Source organism: Ambystoma mexicanum, chromosome 10 (genome assembly GCF_040938575.1).
Source record: "Ambystoma mexicanum isolate Mex_15411 chromosome 10, UKY_AmexF1_1, whole genome shotgun sequence".
Lineage (NCBI taxonomy): Eukaryota > Metazoa > Chordata > Amphibia > Caudata > Ambystomatidae > Ambystoma > Ambystoma mexicanum.
Genome location: NC_090932.1, coordinates 416830563 through 416850521, shown reverse-complemented (window position 1 = coordinate 416850521; position 19959 = coordinate 416830563). Strand labels below are relative to the sequence as shown.

The following is a 19959-nucleotide window of genomic DNA, read 5'->3' as shown; positions in this document are numbered from 1 at the left end:
CAGAGAATTCCAGAGCTTGAAGGCTGGCACTTTGAAGACCACTCTGTTACTCTTGAGCGTTTGAAACGCCATTCGGACAAAAGGAAGGAAGAATCGGAATTGTGGGCAGTTTTCTGTAAAACCTTAAAAAACGGTCAAAGACTTGCATTTGATTCTAGCCACATTTGGTACGCAATGGAGCTTCTTCAAAGTACGAGATATATGATTTTAAGGAAGGACAATTATTGTACATGCAGCATTATTTTTACTTATCTGCAATTTGTTCAGTAGTTATTTGGGGGCACCAAGAAGCAGTAATGAGTTCCCATAATCAAGCCGTGACCATAATCAAGCCGTGACCTGATAAATGCACGGGCAATGGTGGCGGCATGGCCTTCTGATATGAAGGGCCTAATTTGCATGAGGATCATTAGATAGTAATTTACTTAAAAGGCATTAACAAAGGAGGATTGTTTTTCATAACTCCTGACACCCCACCCCACCCCACAACTTGGACACGTTACTTTTATAATAGACTCAATTTAAATGCATTCTGAGTTTGTGCGAGTAGCAGTAAGGCAGGCCCAACTGAAGTCTTACTCTGCATTTCATTAAGTGGCTCACTTTTAAGGACATCATTCCAGAGACAGTATGCAAGAACCTTCAAGATCCAGAGCGCACATTTTCAACTAGGCCAGATTTAATTAGGCATTGGCATATATTAATTAGGAATTGTATATATAGTGTTGGTGATGAGCTGTGATGGATGCAGAGTACACCTGAAAGCCACCAGGATGCTTTGCTCACCTGTTAAGCAAGGAAACAGGCGAGTATTGGACATGGATGTAGCCATAGCCATCGCCTACCTGTCATGGACCTGGCCGGATGCATTTATGTGTGGTCTAGTATTCACTTCTGAATCCACATCCTCACTGGGTGACCAGGAAGAACGTTGGGAAGGCTTAAATGCGATGACCATTCCCGGTTGAATGATTGTCAAATGTCCAAATGGTGCAGTTGGCCCGACTGGAGTCTAAATAGGCATCCAGCACCCAAGAACTGTATGAGTGTAGATGCTTGAAAACCATACCCTTTTCATGCTGTGGGACTCACTTCAAAGCTACTGAAGACGAAATGTATCAAAGACTATGGCTCTTTGTAGAGGGTGGGGAATCGCTAAAGAAATGAATACCGCTCTGCTAAAGTACCTACTCATCATAAATCTACTAATAAACCAGCAGTGATCCCAACTAAGTCAGCTTTTATACCATCCTCCGGTGGGGATCCGACAACTATCCCTAGGAGGGGAATGCTAAAATAATTGTCAAGAAATTCAAAACAAACCTCTCAAATGATGGTAGTGTGGTCAGAACGACAAGGCTTACATCTCACATAGAGGTAGTAGGTAGACAAAAATCTGGAAGACCCACCACACTGCTAGACTGAAAACATACCAGTACAAATAAGTAATACAGGCATAATGTACAGTAAAGACACCAAGTATATTTATAAGCAGTAATGCCCATTTGGGGACTCTCCTAACCCCAAGGTCTCGATCTGTGGATTATTCTCCAAGGACAACCACCCAGTATTAACACAAGGTACTGGTACGTATGTGGATTGGCCTATAGGGAGGTGTAAATGAATTAAAGTCCTACCTCTGGTCCAAACCTATGTAACCCCTAGGGTGGTTACATCTACATATAATCTGTATACATCTCAAACCAAAACATCCAAGAGAATCATTCAAGTTTGTATAAATTTCAAACAAGGCTTTATAATGAAAAGTTGTGCATAAAATGAAAGCCCAAAACCATAGGGGCATATACAGTCAATAACGCAATTTGTACACACACAAAAAAAAAATTATTTAAAAAAATTTCTTTTAAACATATATTGAGAAATCAAGGTACAATGAAACAAGACGAAACTGTGAAGTTTGAAAAAGGAAAACACCAAGATCATTAAAACATGAAGAGAAATCAATATAGTATTTCCCACAGTGTGATAACATCAAACTAGACAAAATTTGAAAAAGGTAACAAATACTTTTTTTCAATATTATATGGTCATATTGAGTACCTATGAACTCCCAGTGTAGACATTTTACATTGGGGTAGGGGTCTGCCAACGCATGAGGGGGAAGAAAAGATGAAAAAAACAAATGGACAGTGAAGTCAGGAAATCAGCAGAGTTTCTGAAAAAAGTATCCTGACTAACTGAAGAAACAATTCATATATAATTAGGTGGGAGGTCCAATTTCTAATCGGATATTCTGTGCGGACCTCCAATCCCCTCTAGACAGTGATGCGTTTCGGCGCTATCAAGTGGATGAAAAAGATGCTCTTCACAACTGAAGAGACCACTCCGCCTTCATCAGGGCAGTATTAGCAAGTCCCTGTAGAGAACAACAGAAGGAAGAAGGAAGAGTTGTTTTAATAGAAAAAAAGGAAGTTTAGAGGAAAAAGAAAAAAGGAATAGATATGATGAGTGGAATGATCTATACAAAACAGTTTATGTAGACAAATTGCACTAATCAAAAGAACTGCAAACAATTGAACCTAGTCATGTTTGCAAATCACATCATGGCCATGTCTAGGTCTCCTGACATGCCGGGATCACCTGGTGGCCTACCGGTGCGACCCCCCCTGGAGAACAAAAGATACTGGCCTGAAAACCCCTTACAGAAAACAAAACACATGGGCCCCAGAACACCCCCAACCGGATACATCGACCCCGCGGAGTGTGGGACAGCGGGTGGGGCGAGAGCGCAACAAAACCCAGTGGGGGTCTAAGTGGACTCAACAAGGGGAGTGCCTGTTGAGTAGAAATGAATGTAACTTACCATAAAGTAGTGGTGGAGAAAGTGGAAAATTGTGGCACGTAGTCGTGTGTTAAGGCATTAAGGGAGTGCATGTGTTGCCTGTGTGGAGAACTGGGAAAACTCCAGTCCCCCACCAGCCTGGCAATCGATTGCGTCAGGCCATGTAACCAGTATCTGGAAATAATAACAGAAATTATGTACAAGTAATGTACAATTGCGACCGGTGTGGGGAGGAGGTAACAATGAGGGCCTCCCTTTGGTGGGAGTAGGGCCAGATGAATCGTAAGATTACCTGCACAAGAAGGACAGGTATACCCGCCTCCGGTCGCTGTGGAGGCACTGAAGACTGTGTGGTATCAGTGAAGCAGATGTACGCATCAAGAAGGTTCGTGTCTTAAGATGTGTACTAATCCGTGAAACTGCAACAGGACAGAGATAAAGTGCTGTATAAGACACTAACCAAGGAGTGCCTAGCAGAGAGGTTAAATTGCCGTGTCGTGGACATCGGCTGTACAGTACCTAAGAAATGGTGGAACTGGTGCTCCATGGTCAGCAGCCTGAGTGGGTGGGAGAGGGAGAGACAGCCTGCGGCTATCCGTGTCTGCCGCGCCGTAAGCTCCGCTCCGAGTGGCTGCAGGAATGTGGAGGAAGAGCAGTCCTTGCCAGGAAGACGTTGTGACGTGTGGGGGCGGGCGTGTGGGCCGGTGCCTGGTGTGTGCGCGGCAACCAATCAGGTGCCCGTACGTCCGCTGGGATGCAGGGGGGGTGTGTTCCAGCTATCCAATCATATTTGATGGTCGAGGACCAAGGTGTGCGTGTCAGTGTCGGGTAATGATTAAAGCATCGCGGCAACAGGGGAGCGAGTGATAGTTTGTCCGCCAGCTGCCAAAGCTAACCGGAGCGTGGGAAACCATCTGCGCAGGAAGGATTGAGTCCCGTGGACCGGGGGACAAGATTGTATGCACGGTGCCTGGAGGTGTCAGAGCCCGTGCTCGATCCAGGTTGTTAGGTCGGAAGGATCTGTACGACGGGGGATGACTCGTGAGAAGGCATGTGCTAAAAAACGCAATAAAACATCTGCGTTAGACAAAACAAGACCCGTGGTACCGGGCCAGGGTTGCCGCCACGTGACCCAAGGATGTCCGAGCTATGTTCAAGAAGTGGTATACCTGGACAGAAAGATCTGCCAAGTAGGGGTGGGTTTGTGAGTGTACATGAAAAGGGTAGTCATTCTTTGCCAAGGACAACCACCCAAACATGGAGGTGTGGAGAACCACGATACCATACAACCTAACAAGTAGATGAGCACCCAGTAGCCTTCACAACTAACTGCAGTGTCCAAAAGACACATCCAAATCCTAGTACATGTATAAGGCCCTGGCCCTGATGGTCATCACCCAACACTTATGGCAGAGTATGGGATTAAAAAGGGAAACAAATTTTACACAAAGGAAAGATTAGCAAAAAATGAATGTTAAGATGGATTTCCATAATAAACCCTGGGGGTGGATTTTAGAAAACCAGCCTATTATGGTTAACAGGAAAGACACTGAAGTCTAGAAAAACCAAATAAAGTTAGAGCAGTAAGGCTTAGGAGGGTGTTTTGCTTTCACATAGTGCCCAGATATGTAGAGTTGTGGTGGGAATCAGAAAAAAACGGCGCTTGCCATTGAAATTCTAAGTGAACCTCTTTGGTTCTTTGTCAGATCTCAAATAGGATGGATTACTCATGTTTACAGTTGATTTCCACAGCTGTTTTTATTAGTGTTCAAGGGACACTAATAAACAGTAATAAAAACAGCTATGGAAATTGTTAGGCAAGATTGTATGTAGTATCCCTGTGTGAGACTACACTAGCCTTGTCCTCTTTGCAATAGATCCAAACTATTGGTATAGGTCTGTACTACACAGGTTGGTTGAGTGACTGAGCAGCTAGACTCATCTCAAGAGGGGTAATTGTGAGCTGTAGAGAAGGCACATAGAGGTCTACAAATACAAGAAGTCAAATAACACATACTCAAGGTTTTCTAGTAAATTCAATTCTTATTTAACAGTCAGTTTTTTTATAAGCCTTCTTTAGAAAGGGCAATTGGCAACAATAAAATATACTTCAAAAACACTTCCTCAGATTTAAGTTTAATCAAGTATAAACCCTTTTGGGATGTCACATACACACTTCCTACACCCTGAGGTGACTTCAATAGCTAGGACACTGTGGACATAAATAGATCACTTTTAACACTTAAATGCAATACTGAGTTGTGGAAAAGGAAAAGATTAGAGAAGGAAAAAGTTTAACAAGTTCTCTGAACACGTAATTACTTTACAATCCCCCAATGAAGTATAGGTTAACAAGTAATTTATGTACCACCTATGAGGGAAAGGTAAACACAAGGTGAATGGGTCAGAAGAGTCTGCAGGGAGCCAGGAAAGCCAATGCCAGTTGAACAAAGTCTAGGGGAGCTGAGGCACTTCTGGAAGATAGCACAAAAGTATTGCACAACGTTATATTGAGAATTTGTAGAAAAAATTCACTGTGGGGCCACAAGCTGTAAGGCTTGTGGAAGCAAAGCTGCAAGCAACTCTGCAGAAAAAGCAGCTACTGTAAGTCTTCAGTTAGGCAGCCAAGCTACAGACCAAAAAGGCAAGTACCCCTTTAGTCAAGACAGTACCTTAGGTTGGAAGAAGGGGTCCAGCTGGCTTCTGTTCAGGCTGCAGTCCCTGGGTCTCAGTCGTGGAGACAAGAGGGAGGACGTCTGGAGGACTCCTGCACTGCAGTTTGGAGGTCAGCTGCGGCAATGGGCTCTTTCCAAATCAGCAGCACTTCGCAGTTTCAGCTACCAGTCAATAGCAACACTGCAATTTTCGGACACTTGATGGGCTCCCCTTACTTCTGGGGTCCAGTACTCTGTTGAGGTGGCTCAGGCCTGGGTCGTCCTGCTTCAGGAGGGTACTCTGGAGCTTCCAGGAAGTCTGGTCCGCTTAAAGACAATGCACTCGATTCTGGTGTTCCTGACCCCTGGCACTCGGTTCCAGCAGCAGTAATGAAGTACAGACAGCAGAGAAAGGGTTTCCAGGTAAGTCCGTCTTGGGGTCAGTTGGTCCCACCAACCCAAGGGAAGAAGTCGTCAGTTCCGTGCTTCTCTAGTCGATACGAAATTTGGAGCTTCAGCACTGCAGCAGGGCTTCACTGGGCAAACCAACAGTCCAGAAGGATGCAGCAAGCTTCTCTTCCAGTTTCTTTCTTCGGGTTCCTTCGTCCAGTGGTCGACTCTGCCTTCTGTATGACAGACCTTGCCTTTTATGCAGGTTTCTCCCATTCATTGGTAGCCTAGCGGTCACTCACACAGCAGGGTGGCTGTCCTCCAAGAGAAAGTAGGAAAAGGGGATACTAAGTAACCACCCAGTACTTCCCCATAAAATGGGGTGTACTGGACCTACATATAGGAAAAACAGGCAAGTAAAGTCAATTTTACGTTACTGCTCTTGGGAACAGTAGTTTACCCAAGAGAAGGTATTTAAACCTTTGGAGAAATCCAAAAGACCTCTGTGACACTGTACTGAGGGTGCTGTGCGTCACAATACAAAAGGTGATGCCTATGGAGTTTGTCAGACTCCAAAACCAAAAGAAACACAGAGTCCAAATCAAATCCAAATACATGAGTGAGAAAAAGGTCTCTCACTACGGGACAAAAATGTAAAAGTCCTAAAGTCCAGCAAAAGAACTTGGGGGCTCCAAGGTTGAAGGGGATTAGCACAGAAATGAGAATTCTCCCTTACAGAAATCAACCGAAAACATGAGTAATCCTTCCTTCTTGGGATCTGACCAAGAACCAAAGAGGTTCACTTAGAATTTTAATATGAAGCGCCGGTTTCTTCGGATTACCACCACAACTCTACCTTATCAAAACTTGGGACAATTGAGCACTGTCCCTTCGGAAACTACAAACTGGCAGCAGAGCGTAAACTAACAAAAACTCTGATCAGCGCGGTAACGCAATGTTTCTAGTGCTCTAAACTCTGACAGTGCGTCTCCGTTACATAGAACTCTTAGCTGTTTTCTCCCCCAGTGCACTGAATGAAAACCTTGGACGCTTACTCACACAGACCTAACTGCACTGCTAAATGGCTCTTTACGGCCTCTTATTCATGCCATTGACAAAAACAATAAATGAATGGATAAATGCAGCACACATACTGAACGAATAAGTGAATGCTATAAATGTAAAGAATAAAAAGTCGAACTAAAATATATCACTGTTGACATAGCAGCGGAAAACATCCCCATATTGCCAGAAGTCACTGAAAAGCCCTGAAACAGTGAAGGAGAGAGATCGCAGCATCAACGGGCCTGGAGCGATGAGTCCATCCTCCAAGTGAAACTTTCTACCTGACCACCTCGCCACCCCTCGTTTTAAGTCCTGCGCAATCACGGGTGTCACCTTCTAGAACAGTCTGGCTCTCAAAGTTTCTACCTGCTGGCAATTCTCATTGGCCCCCAGCCGGAGTGACGCATAGTAACCTTCAAGGAGCAGAACTCTTCCCTCCCTCTCTCAAGAATGCATGAAAAACAACTCCATAGCTCTCACACAGTTTTGACAATGTCCATGGTAACGTTATCAGGTACCAGCCAGCACCAGCCTATTCTAGCCTATTTGTGCATCTTTTTTTCTCAAGAGTCCTTGGATGAGCAGTGCAAACTAACATAAGCAATGAATAACGTTGAAAACGTGTTTACCAGTGGAATAATAGAGCAACGTTGAAAAACTATTCCTCAGCAAAATAGTTCACATCGAGTGCCGATTCCACTGAGGCCTGAAGCAAATGTCCACTATGGCTTAGAGTGCACAACAATGCACAGCGCACAAGCAGTGCCAAATCTGCATCCTGGCCATCCAAGGTATCCAGACAATGTGTAGCAAACATGTGCAGTGAATGGTTTATAGTGAAAAAACCGAATTACAAAATATCGAAAACAAAAATCTCGAATCCAAAATATCGAAAACAAAAATCTCGAATTTTTTTTTAATACGTTTTTATTTCGAAATGGGGGGGTTCCCCCCCAACCCCCTTTTTTCTTTTTCTTTTTTATTTTACCCTTTTTTTATACTTACCTGAACCCACAAATACATATAAATAAATAAATAAATAATTCGAGATTTTTTTTTGTTTTCGAGATTTTGGATTCGATATTTTTGTGATTCGATATTTTGTTTTCGGTTTTTTGACCGACCACCGCAGTGAATACCATGTCGCTGCTTGACATATACCCATGGTTGGCTGCTACTACTCTAGTGGAGTCTAGTCCATCCATGACAGTTTTGCCTCCTATGTAATAGCATTCTAAAAAGGCAAGCACAACTCACCTGGATGTGGTTTGCTTGGTTAGGTTTTTTTCATTCTGGGACCTGTGTAACCAAAGATCAATTGCTCTTCTGTTCTGAAATGGCTTGTCCTCGATGTGTAAAATCTTGGAGAAGTTTTCGGGTCCAATCTGTGCAACTCCCTTCCTCCTCTGAAGGATGAGGAGGCGGGAAGAAAGCCAGTAAATTATTCGGTGTTGAATGAAATTTAGACACCACTTTGGGGAGAAAAGACAGGCGAACGCTTCGCATTAACCTTATCCTTAGCAAAGATAGTGAAAGGTGGTTTGTATGACAGGGCCTGGAGCTTGTTCACTCTGCACGCCCATGTTATGGCAACGAGAAATGCAGTCTTCCATGAGGGAAACCTGAGTGGGCAAGAGTTACGAATGTTAGGACCAAGTTCAGATCGCACATTGGCAAGAAAAATAAGAAGGGAGTGGGGGGCATTAGACACCTGAAGCCCCTGTAGTGCTAGTGCAACAGGAAAGTGAGTACTGCAGCGATGTTGCATGATAGAGAAGCCAAATCTCTAGCTCTGCTCCAGCTGCAAAATGTCTTCCATCGGCAGCGGTAAAGAGCTTTCATTGCTGGTCTTCTAGCTCAGAGCAACACCTCCATAACGTCTTCTGGAAGGTTTCAATCCCTGCATCTCAAACTCTCAGAAACCATGTATGGAGATTGAGAGTTCTGACAAGACATTGCAGGGGCCAGATGGGCAAGCTCAGAAGGTTCCTGTACCACATTCTCCTGGCCTAGTCCAGGGCTATCAGAATCATGGTTGTGCCGAACCTCCTCAACCTCCTGTTGAGATTTGATATGAGAAAAGGTGGGAAGTTATTCAGCAGTGAAAAGTCCCTGTCCACTACAAAGGCATCTCCTAGTGCTCTCCGCTCAGGGGACAATCCCAGGACCATAAAAGCTCACTCTTCTTGTTGGAGCTGGATGCGAACTGATCTAGTAGAGGGGGTCCCCAGAGGGCAAAGATCGCTGCAAGGACATCCTGGCATAGGTCCCATTAGTGGGAGATGGAGTGCGGCCTGCTCAGGGTGTCTACAGTAGTGTTATTTCCGGCCAGGTGAAGTCGCTGGTAAGAATTGTCTTTGCAGCACCCAAAACCAAAGTTGTATTGCCTCTCTGCACAGTGGTAGTGACCCTATGGCTCCTCTTGTGTTGTCCGTCATGATCAGAGAAAGTCTTCCCCAGTATCAAGGGTAAAAAGGCCATCAGCGTCAGTACGATTGCCCTCAACTACAAAAGGTTTATGTAGTCTTGCCTCGGTTGCGGACAACAGTCTGCTCACCATGAGCTCGTTCAGGTATGCGCCCCAACCTCTTAGCGACACATCAATCACTACTGTCACTTCCGGCCAAGGTTGCTAAACTGGTTCTCCTGCCATAATTTTCTACTTGCTGGATCATCACACAAGGTCCTGTGAGACCCATGTCTGGATCCGTGGAAGATCTGTCTTGTTGCAAAGAACTGAACACTGAGTTCTGAAAGCCCACTGAAGTGATCCCATCTTCAGTCTGGCTTCTGGCACCAGAAAAATGCAGAAAGACATGAGGCCAAGGAACTGTAGAAATTCCAGGGGCGGTAAAGTGTGGGCATTTTGAAATTTGGAGACTATATGCTGGAAGCTCTGTCCTTCCCTTTTCCATTGTTATGGGGAAACGCTTCTTGGAATTCTTGTATTTTTAAAAATTGCACACATCACCCGCCTTCCAGTGAACTGCAACTAGGATACTTCGAATACTTACAACCTTTCGGGTTTTTGGTTATGTTTTATATGTGCCTAAAACAAGCTGGTGGCATAAGTGATATTTTTACTACTTTTTATGTTTAACTTGTGCACTTTTACATTTACCAAGCATGGCTTCTAAAGGTGACTAGCATGCAAAGAGGGGAAGAGGGGAGAGACTGACTGATGCTTTCTGCTCCCAGATCACATGCCCTAGCACCAGAGAGTCTGTTGCTAGACGGATGTAGAAACCAGTTGTTATCCATGATTGGACAACCACTTTTTAAAAACATGTATTTTATTATATTTTTATAACACGCCAATGCAGCAGATGGTGTTTCAAGGCACCACAAGACAAAAAGGGTGTGTCGGTGGGTGAACAGGGATGAAAAAAACAATAACTGTCCTACCAGGCCTTATGTCATTCGGATCGTGCAAGTGCTAGGACAGTTTTTCTAAAGCCCTATCACACTTCTGAACCATATCTGAGGAAGTAAATAAACTCCACTCTTAGTCCAAGGCTGTACCACCTGATGACGGGGTAGCAGAGACAGAGCAGGCAGGCTCATCTTAAAAGGGAGAGAGGACTGTAGTTAGGGCCAAAGAAATTATGGCGTAAATATGGTCCAAAGAACACTGAAACACCATGTATTGCAAAAAGTAAAGGGTTTATTTAAATACAAGTAGACCAAGATAATTATTGGGTAAGTACTATAACATCATAAGAACCAATTCACTACCTATGGTATGCAAACCAAGCTATAACCTTATTTAGAGGAGCAAGAAGCAAGTCAAGGCGAGTCAAACCTTAGGTTATACATTCAGGATAGTACTATACTATTCCTGTGGAATAGGACCAGGTTAGATATACTTTTAGAATACAAATCAGTAGTTCACGGGTAGTAGACCCTGTTAGTCAAACAGTGCCACTCAGTTATGAAATCACATAAGAAACCAACCCTGTTACAAGTATACTGTCACGACCCTCAGCCCTGATCCCCACTGGCAAGCCCATTGGCCAGGTGGAATCAGGGCTCGGATAACTAATAAGGCCTGGCATCAACTTTTCAGGCCCTCTTGGCGCCAGGCTCATCAGTAAGAAAAGACATCTGCTTGAGGAACTACTTTATTTAGGCTTTCAGCCAACATGGAGGCATCCACATAGCTTGATTCCTAGAACCAAGCTATGCGGTCTAAGGTTTTGGGTGTGGTGGCCTAGGGACTACTTTACCTGGACTACTTTACAGTGGTTATTTAAACCACACCCGAACAAGACAACACGCTTCGTGTTACTTTGCTTCTAGCAACGTGACTCTCACTGTGTCCAGCTTTCTCAGAAGCCTGGTGAAATTCCAGACCTGCAGAAAAACCAAGAACATTGTTAGCAGCAGAATCTTACCTGCATTCATCATCCTTCACCGCTGGCAGCTCCTGAGCAGTTCTGTTGGTGGAGTTCACCGCCCGGATCGAAGGAGCTGAGAAAAGGAGGAAGACATCATCAAAGGAGGTAGTGGAGACATTACAACCACAAAGCGCTTAAAGACTTACCTGGTTGGTTGCTTTTCGGCCGGCATAGCTCTGGAACTCCATCTGTGCTGGGAACTCACCGCGACCTACGAAAAGAGAAAAGCACAGGTCAGTGAGGACAAGACATCGCTGCGCTACGCAAAGCGCCTCCTTACCGCATCATAGCGCTATAGCACGCCATTATCTCCCGGTGAGAACCAGCATATCCAGTTCTCCAAACGTACACTCCGCGCTCCTAAGGAGATAAAAAAAGACATTTAGAACAGAGAAAAGACATGCAAGAATTACAACGCCATCAATTGCAGTAAGACCTACCTGAAAAACACTACAAGGGCAGCAGTCAGTGAAGTAACTGGACCGCCCGCGCCCACAAAAGACAACGCGCCCCTGCCCAGAGAGCAGGACGGAGAGCCCACCGATTCCGACAACCAGGTGAGAAGAGAACCTGGAGGGGCTGGAAACACAAGGGAGGTGGGGGAAAACTTATCTTGGTCACCCAGTCCTAATATAGTCTTCATTTCCAGGCACAATCCCATCGACACCGAGACCACACTAGGGAATCATTGGGAAGGGCACCAACGACCAACTGGCTGGGTGGCGTCCCTGTGGATACCAGGTGAGCGTAACATATACACCTGGCAACATTACGTTTTAGAACACAGTTGAGAAAGTAAATGAGCAGATTTACTAGTTCTGGAGGGGCCTCTAGCTACTCAATGAGAAGTATGAACACAACTATTTTAGAATACACTAAGCAAAGCAGGGAAAGCAAAACCGAATTACACTTTAAGAAAGGCAATGTATTTCAAGGTATGTAATTGACCTATTGGTACCTAACTATCCTTTATCCAATAGCTAGTTTTAACTAATATACTTTTAAGAAGTGTATCATACAATTTCTACGGTAAGAACTGTATGAAACTATTTTAGAATAGCACCAAAGCAATTCAGGGAGGCACAACCCAGGGTTACAGGTTTAGATGAGCAGCAGCTAATCAAGGTAAAACCTATAAACTTTTCAAAGGAGCTTCCTGCTACTTCAAGGTAGGTATAAACCCAAAGACTGTTTTAGATCTGTATAAAGTAGACCAGGGAAAGTAAATCCCAATGTTACACTTTAAGAATGACACAAAGTTATTCAAGGCAGGTAAACCCTATTGGTAAGCTTTTACACTTATTCAGTTGAGCAATGATAAAGCAGTACAAACACTTATTACTTTTTAGAAGGTGGGAAACACCATTCAAAGTAACGTATACGCTTTTTAAGAGGGGCACAAAGCAACTCAAAGGCAAGAATAAACTTAAATTACACGTTGTAACAACTTCTTTCACAGAGATACAGTTACCACACTAATCTCTTTAGCAAGTAAGTACTTTGACACTTGTTATACTTCAAGGCGGAATCATTTTCTTATGCAGTCCTTCCCTAAGTCTATTACAGGAGTTCTCTGAGGCAGAAGAGGGACCCTAGTGGTCTAGGTGCCAGCTGTAGTCAGTTTGAGAAAGGGTTCAGTTAGAGGAAAGTCAAAGTTACAAAGGAGATCTTCTTAAACAAGTATGTATTCACATTTAGAGTTAGATAAAGTGTCCAGGGACTTCACAGTAGGCTCCCTATATGTGTTCCAGCACTAGACCTGGGCAAGTGGTATGGGCAGACTCCCAAACACACAAATCACCCACTCAGCCACACCGGATGCACACCAGACTTAAGGTAAGTATTACCCAAGCCAACACAGTACCTTAAGAGTAAAGAAGAGCTTCGGAGTGGATGCCTTCAGGATGCAACAGCACAGGACCCAGTCCATGGATTCTTGGTCTGGAGACGAAAGAACTGGACACTGGATGTGAATTGCAGCAGCAGTTGTCAGAAGAGGCTTCCAGCAAAGGACTCTTCACAGATTCTCACGGCTCTGTGGATTTGGCTCCTTTTTAAAGCAGTCCGATGAAGAACGAATATCGCTGGTTGAATTATCTTCACTAATCTGGTCCTGCACTCTGGTGAGGGGACTTCAAGGATTCCAATCGCGTCTCTCGAGATCCAGCAGGAGTTTAAAGTTTCGGATGGATTCGGACTTTGGAAGACCATGCACCACACTCGGGCATGAGGTCCCAGGGTATTGGGACGTTGTGGGATGGCTCAAAGTTCAGGTCCTCTTGCGACTAGTGGATCTCGCCAGCCTCCGGGTACAAGGAATCGTGTTTAGGACCCTCAGGTCGATTGGAAAGAAGGGTTACACCATGCTCCTGTTACACAGCAGGCTCTCTGGTTGCTACAGATGTCCTTTTTCATCTTCATCTTAGGTTTCAGCTCCAGTGGTCAACTTGTCGGCAGCTTCAAGGTTCTGAGTATTTATCAGGAACTACAGCACAACGTCTGCAATCTCTCCCCGCATTTTACAGAAAGGGGCAGACTGGCTATCCAATCAGGAAAGCCAGCCCCCCCATTGGGACTGGGATCCTTTGAGGCAAGGTGGAAGACAAAAGGCTGCATAGTTTTGGACTCCTCCCTCGCTTCCAGCCTTCTCACTCTGGAGCATTGACGAGGAATACGCAGGATTCCCACCCAAGACAAAATTTCCACTGAGGTCGTACCCGCCTAGAATGGCAGGGGAAATCCTCTGAAACAAGGATACTGAATGGCAAAAAAGAAGGAACCCACCATCCTAGCAGAATGGTGGCCCTTCTGTGCATTACCAAAGCTGAATTAGCAGCCTGCGAGTAATAAGACTAAAGAGTCACCAAGGTAAAACCACTGCCACCAGCCATTCAAGTAAACCTGCAAGTGTAACAAAAATGTTAACAGGTAAGTGAGGAAGGGGATAGATTGTATCCTCATAGCACTTCACATTAGGTGGGGGTGCTGGCTCACTATTTAAACTGTAAAGGGGATGAAAATCCCCATTTACCCTCGAGAACAGTAGTTCGCCCAAGTACATTAAAGAGAAATTAACAGGGAAGCCCAGATGGGCAACCCAGCCGAAGCTCAAAAGTTATAGGAAACTAACTCCAACCATACACTATAGAGAGTCTAAAAAAGGTCACTCATAAAAAGAGTAAAAGACTAGGTGAGAGGGGAACACGATTCCAACTCACCTAGGGACAAGGGAAAATAATCCCAAAGTCCAAGCAAAATGTTCTAGGGTTGACACTGGTCAGGAAGATTTATCAAAAATATGAAAATCTTACCTAACTGGGGGAGGTATGGCATGGGGGAGTCCTGGTTGGAGGGAATGTGCATGGTAGGGTGGGAAGGGAAGTGCAGGACAGAGTGGGGAGTGTGCAAGTGCAGGGGGGAGACAGGGGCTAGGCGAGTGCTAAGGGGAGGCCAGGGGGACAAGTGCCAGGGAATGCAAGGAGTGCAGTAGGTGAAGGTCCACATGTTAAGTGGGAGGACAGGGGTGGAGTGGCGAGGAGGGCCTGGTGCCCTGCAGAACTCATAAGGGACCAGGCAGCCAGTCAAATGTAGCAGACAGGCATTAGCAGGAGAAGGAAGAGGAGAAAAGGAGGGCCTTGAGGATCTTCCAGAACTTCAGGAGATCCGGCTCAAGAGAGGGGCAGGGAGGCTCTTGCGGAAGAGAGATCTACCCCTCACTTTCTGCTTGAAAAAGCATCTGATCTGAAGAGAGTTGGAGCTAGAAGACTGAAGGGCTCAAGTAGGGAGGCATTTAGCGAGAGAGAGTTGGATGTAGCAGGGTCCCATGTCCGAAAACGGCTTGTGGATGATGCAGCGGGTCTTAAACTTAATCCGTGCAGCAACTGGGAGCCAATGGAGAGATTTTAGGGCTGTTGAGATGCAGTCCCTGGGATTGAGACCAAGGATACATCTCGCAGTACGATTCAGGATTAGTTGAGGGGGCGAAGGGAGGATAAAGGCAGATTGAGGAATAGGCTGTTGCAGTAGTCCAGCCTAGAGACGACCAGAGCACTGGAGACATTGAGTTTCTGGGGGAAGTTGAAGAAAGGGAAAACGCCTCTGCAGAGGTGCAGTTGAAAGTTGGCCTTCTTGGCAAGGTCTGCAATGCGAGGATGGAAGGAGAGAGAGAGGCGAAGAGGACACCAAGGTTTGTCGCCTCACAGGAGGGAGAGGGGAGGAGACCCATGGAGGGCGGCCAGAAGGTAGGAGAGAAGGTGGGAGCTGGGGTCGTAATGAGTAGGATCTCAGTCTTAATGGCATTAAGGCAGAGATTGTTAGCAGGCAACATGTCAGGAATGAGAGGAAGCAGTGGAGGGAAGCTTGAAGGAGTGCTGCATGCCATCTGCATAACACGAAGTGAGGAGGAAGCCAAAGATCAAGTGGGCCAGAGGGGCAAGGTAGATGTTGAAGAGCCACGGTAAGAGGATAGAGCCCTGGGGATCCCGGAGGTGGAGTGTGTGATGGAGGAGAGAAAAGGGACCCAGTTGTACCTGGGAAGGTCGGTCAGAGGGGAAGGAGGTCAACCAGTGTAGCACCAGGTGCGTGATGCCAAGGGTATCACAGAGCCGATTTAAAAGGGTGCCATGAATTACTGTACCAAAGGCAGAGGAAAGATCAAGAAGGAACAAGTTACTTACCTGTAACTGTTGTTCTCCAGCATGGGTCTGGCATGGATTCACATGCTCATGAATATTCCCTGTCGTCAGGCTGGGAATACTCGGTAAAGAAAAAAATCAGTATCAGTTTCATTTCTGATCTGTCTTTCTTAGTAGTAACCAATCACTGGTCTCTGGGTCATACTGCCCCCAGCCAATGACTGCCTTCTCCCTAAGCCCCGCCCCTGGCAGCAATCCTCAGATTTGGTAGCATGTAAAGTGGCAGTATGACCAAGTGACGAGCCACAGAGGGGTAGGAGGGAGGGTTCGCATGTGAATCCATGCCAGACCCATGCTGGAGAACAACAGTTACAGGTAAGTAACTTGTTCCTTCTCCAGCATTGGGTCTGGCATGGATTCACATGCTCATGAATATAAGAATACATAGCAGTACACACATGCACAACCACAGGAGGTGGCAAAAGGCTCAACATTAAGCATTACATAAACTCCACATTAAGCAACTCTTACCTCCTCACCAGGCCCACCTTCAGGCGAACAGGTTGCGCAGCACTGCTTGGCCGACTTTCGACTCCTCCCTGGAATCCCGGTCGACGCAGTAGAATCTTGTGAAGGTGTGCGTCGACCTCCACGTAGCAGCCCTGCAGATGTCCAGCAGTGGCACACCAGACAAGAACACCGTAGTAGCATTGATCGCTCTGGTCGAACGGGCTCTCGGACGGCCAGGAAACGGTCGGTGGGCCAACCGATGACAGTGCATGATGCAGCCGGAGAGCCATCTGGAAATGGAAGCCTTCGAGAGAGACTTCCCTTGGTTCACAGGTCCAAAGTTCACAAACAGCTGTGATGTCTTCCGAAAACTCTTCGTTCGGTCCACGTAGAACTTAAGCGCTCTAGCTACATCTAGCGAGTGCAAAGTCCTCTCGGCCGGCGACGAAGGCGACAGGAAGAAAACTGGCAACACCAAGGGCTCGTTAAGATGGAAGTCCGACGGTACCTTGGGCATGAAAGAGGGGTGCGTCCTCAGCACCACCCTCGTATCGTGAAAAGTCAAGTATGGAGGCTTGCAGGATAGGACCTGAATCTCCCCCAAGCATCGTGCGGAGGTGATGGCCACAGGGAACGCTGTCTTCCATGACAGGAACTTCAACGGAGCCGAATGCAAAGGCTCGAATGGTGGCCCCATGAGCCTGGTCAGCACCATGTTGAGCTCCCACGCCGGGGCTGGAGCCTTCACCGGCGGGAACGATCGGAACAGTGCCTTCATAAATTCCTTCACCAGTCGATGAGACTACAAGGATGGCCGTCCTGCAGTTCTGGGGTATCGGGAGATCGCTGCCAGATGTATCTTGATGGAAGCGTGAGCTAGTCCAGCTTTGGCCAGCGACAGGAGGTATGGTAGCACTTGAGGTGCCGTAATCCGTAGAGGGTTGATCTTCTGTGCACGGCACCAGACAGAGAACCTCTTCCACTTATGTCCGTAGCACTTGAGAGTTGAGGACGCCCTGGCCTTTGCAAGAACCTCTCTACAGTCAGCCGGGATATCGTACCCTCCAAACTCTAGTGCTCCAGGAGCCAGGCCTGCAAGTTCAGCGACTCCGGGTCGTGATGAAGAATGGCGCCTCACTCTCTGCAGAGAAGATCTGCGTCTGTCGACAGCTTGACTGGTGGTGACGCTGAGCGGTCCAGAAGGTCCGGGAACCAGATCTGTCTCAGCCACGCCGGTGCAACGAGGATCATCCTGCACTAGGACCTCTTGAGCTGGCTGATGACTCGAAGCAGCAGCGGCAACGGAGGAAATGCATACAGGAACAGGCCGTCCCAGGGGAACGCAAAAGCATCGCCCATGCTCCTCGGCTGGTGAAACCTGCTGGTGAACCTCTGGCACTTGGAGTTCGTCGCCGTCGCGAACAGGTCGATCTGCAGTTTGCCCCATCGTTGGAAGAGCTGATCCACTTGATCCTGGCTTAGTTCCCACTCGTGGCACGAGCGCAGCTCCCTGCCGAGTGAGTCGGCGATGGTGTTTTATATTCCTGCCAGATGGAAGGGAACCAGAAACATCCCCTGGGATAGGGCTGGGGATCTGGTGCCTCCCTGCTTCCGGATGTAGAACATTGTGGTGGTGTTGTCGGTGAAGATCCTCACGACCTTGCCCTTGAGGGACGGGAGGAACGACTTGAGCGCCTAGAACACAGCGCAGAGCTCCAAGATGTTGATGTGGAGAGACCTCTCCTCCGGGAGCCAAAGGCCTCTTGCTTGGAAATCCCCGGTGTGCGCACTCCATCCCTCCAGGGAGGCGTCCGTCGTCACCGTCTCCTGATGTGCCGGGGTATGGAAGTCCGTGCCCGCCGTGAGGTGTGCACGGGTGCCCCACCACTGAATTGCCCGACGGAAGACCTCATTGAGCGGGATCTTGTCTTCGAAGCTGCCCGCCGCTTGCATCCAGCAGGCGTCGAGGAACTCCTGTAGAGGACACGTCCGTAACCTGCACAGGCGCACTAGATAGATGCATGAGGACATCCTTCCAAGGAAGGACTTGATGGATCTCACCCTGCTGCACCTTGCCTAAGATAGCCTTCGTCCTTTCCTCGACGGAGATGCCAATCGTTCCAGTGTATCGAGCTTCGCTCCCAGAAACAGTGCCACCTGCGATGGAACCAAATGGGATTTCGGGTAGTTGATGGAGAAACCCAGCTCCGTGACTAAGCGGACGGTCTTCGCCGTGTGCTCGACGGCGAGTTCTCTTGTCCTTGCACGGATGGGCCAGTCGTCCAGGTAGGGGTAAACGTGGATCCCCTGCAGGCGCAGCCACTGGTGCTAGGCACTTGGTGAACACCCTGGGTGCCGACTTCAAACCGAATGGCAGAGCTCTGAATTGGTAGTGGCATCCTTGGACTATGAATCTGAGGAACTTTCGGTGTCCTTTTAGGATGGGGATGTGGAAGTAAGCATCTGTAACGCTCACCTGATTCCCGTAGAGGCGCCGGTCTTGACTGGGCGTATACCGTATCTGCAAAGGTGATGTGTAACACACGGCTGGCTCTTTGGGCTGGACCTCTGTGCACTGTATGTCTGACTTGAAGGGTAAGATGTCTGCAGATAGAAAATATGGGATTAAGGAACTGGGTTATTGAATGTCTCTCTCTTCTTCCCTTTCTCTTCTCCTGTAGAACCCCAAAGGTTAACGCTCTCACCTTAGGTAAGTGAACGCCGTGCTCTCCATCTGCCTCGGGGCAGGGTGCTGTAACCAGTTTCTTCACTGGATAAGGGGAGCAGGCCTCTTGACTTCAGAGGACTGCTGTCCGTCGTTTACTGCACGAACGGTAAGTTTCGAGTAATTCTAATGTCTTTAAAGTCTTTAGTAATGATGTTTCTTGTTTTGCAGGGTTCCGGCGATGGCGGATGACGGGCTGAAGTGAGTTGAAGATGGAGCCCGTGTGATGAATAAAAGCGCCTGGAAGCACGTAAGTAAGCGCTTGTTGCCTGCTTCACGATGCGCTCTGTCTTTTTATTTTGCAGGTACAAGTTCGGAGCGGCTGCAGGGTGCCGGAATACCCACTGGGTTAGATGTGGAAAGGAGTAATGGCACGTGAGTATTAAAGTTCCCTAATGTCTTTAAACGCACCTTGTTTTGTCTTTCAGATGCGAGATGCAGCGCCGAAGGCCTCCGGAGCGTGCGAAGAGTTGGTAAGCTTTTGTCTTTCAGATGCCGGAATGCAGTGTGAAGACCTCCGGAGCGCACGAAGAGTAGGTAAGCCTTTGTCTTTCAGATGCCGGAATGCAGCGCGAGGCGTTGGTGACAGCCGATGGACCAGGTAAGTGAAGAGCTGTCACTGAAGACCATAATGCTAACCTGTTCTTTCTTGTCTTTATAGGTGTTGCTGAAGACTGGATTCAGGATGGTAAGCCTTTTTCCTTAGGCCCAGGATCAGATGCAGAAGACACGATGAGCGTTCTGCTGCAGAGGATGCAGAATAACGCAAAGCAAGATTCAT

The 19959-nt window shown here is 47.0% G+C and overlaps 1 protein-coding gene across 1 annotated transcript in view; it reads right to left on the bottom strand.

The window, feature by feature from the left end:
* The window catches only part of ERLIN2 (ER lipid raft associated 2), a 574625-nt gene that overhangs the window by 73485 nt on the left and 481181 nt on the right, over positions 1–19959 (bottom strand). The window lies entirely within an intron of this gene.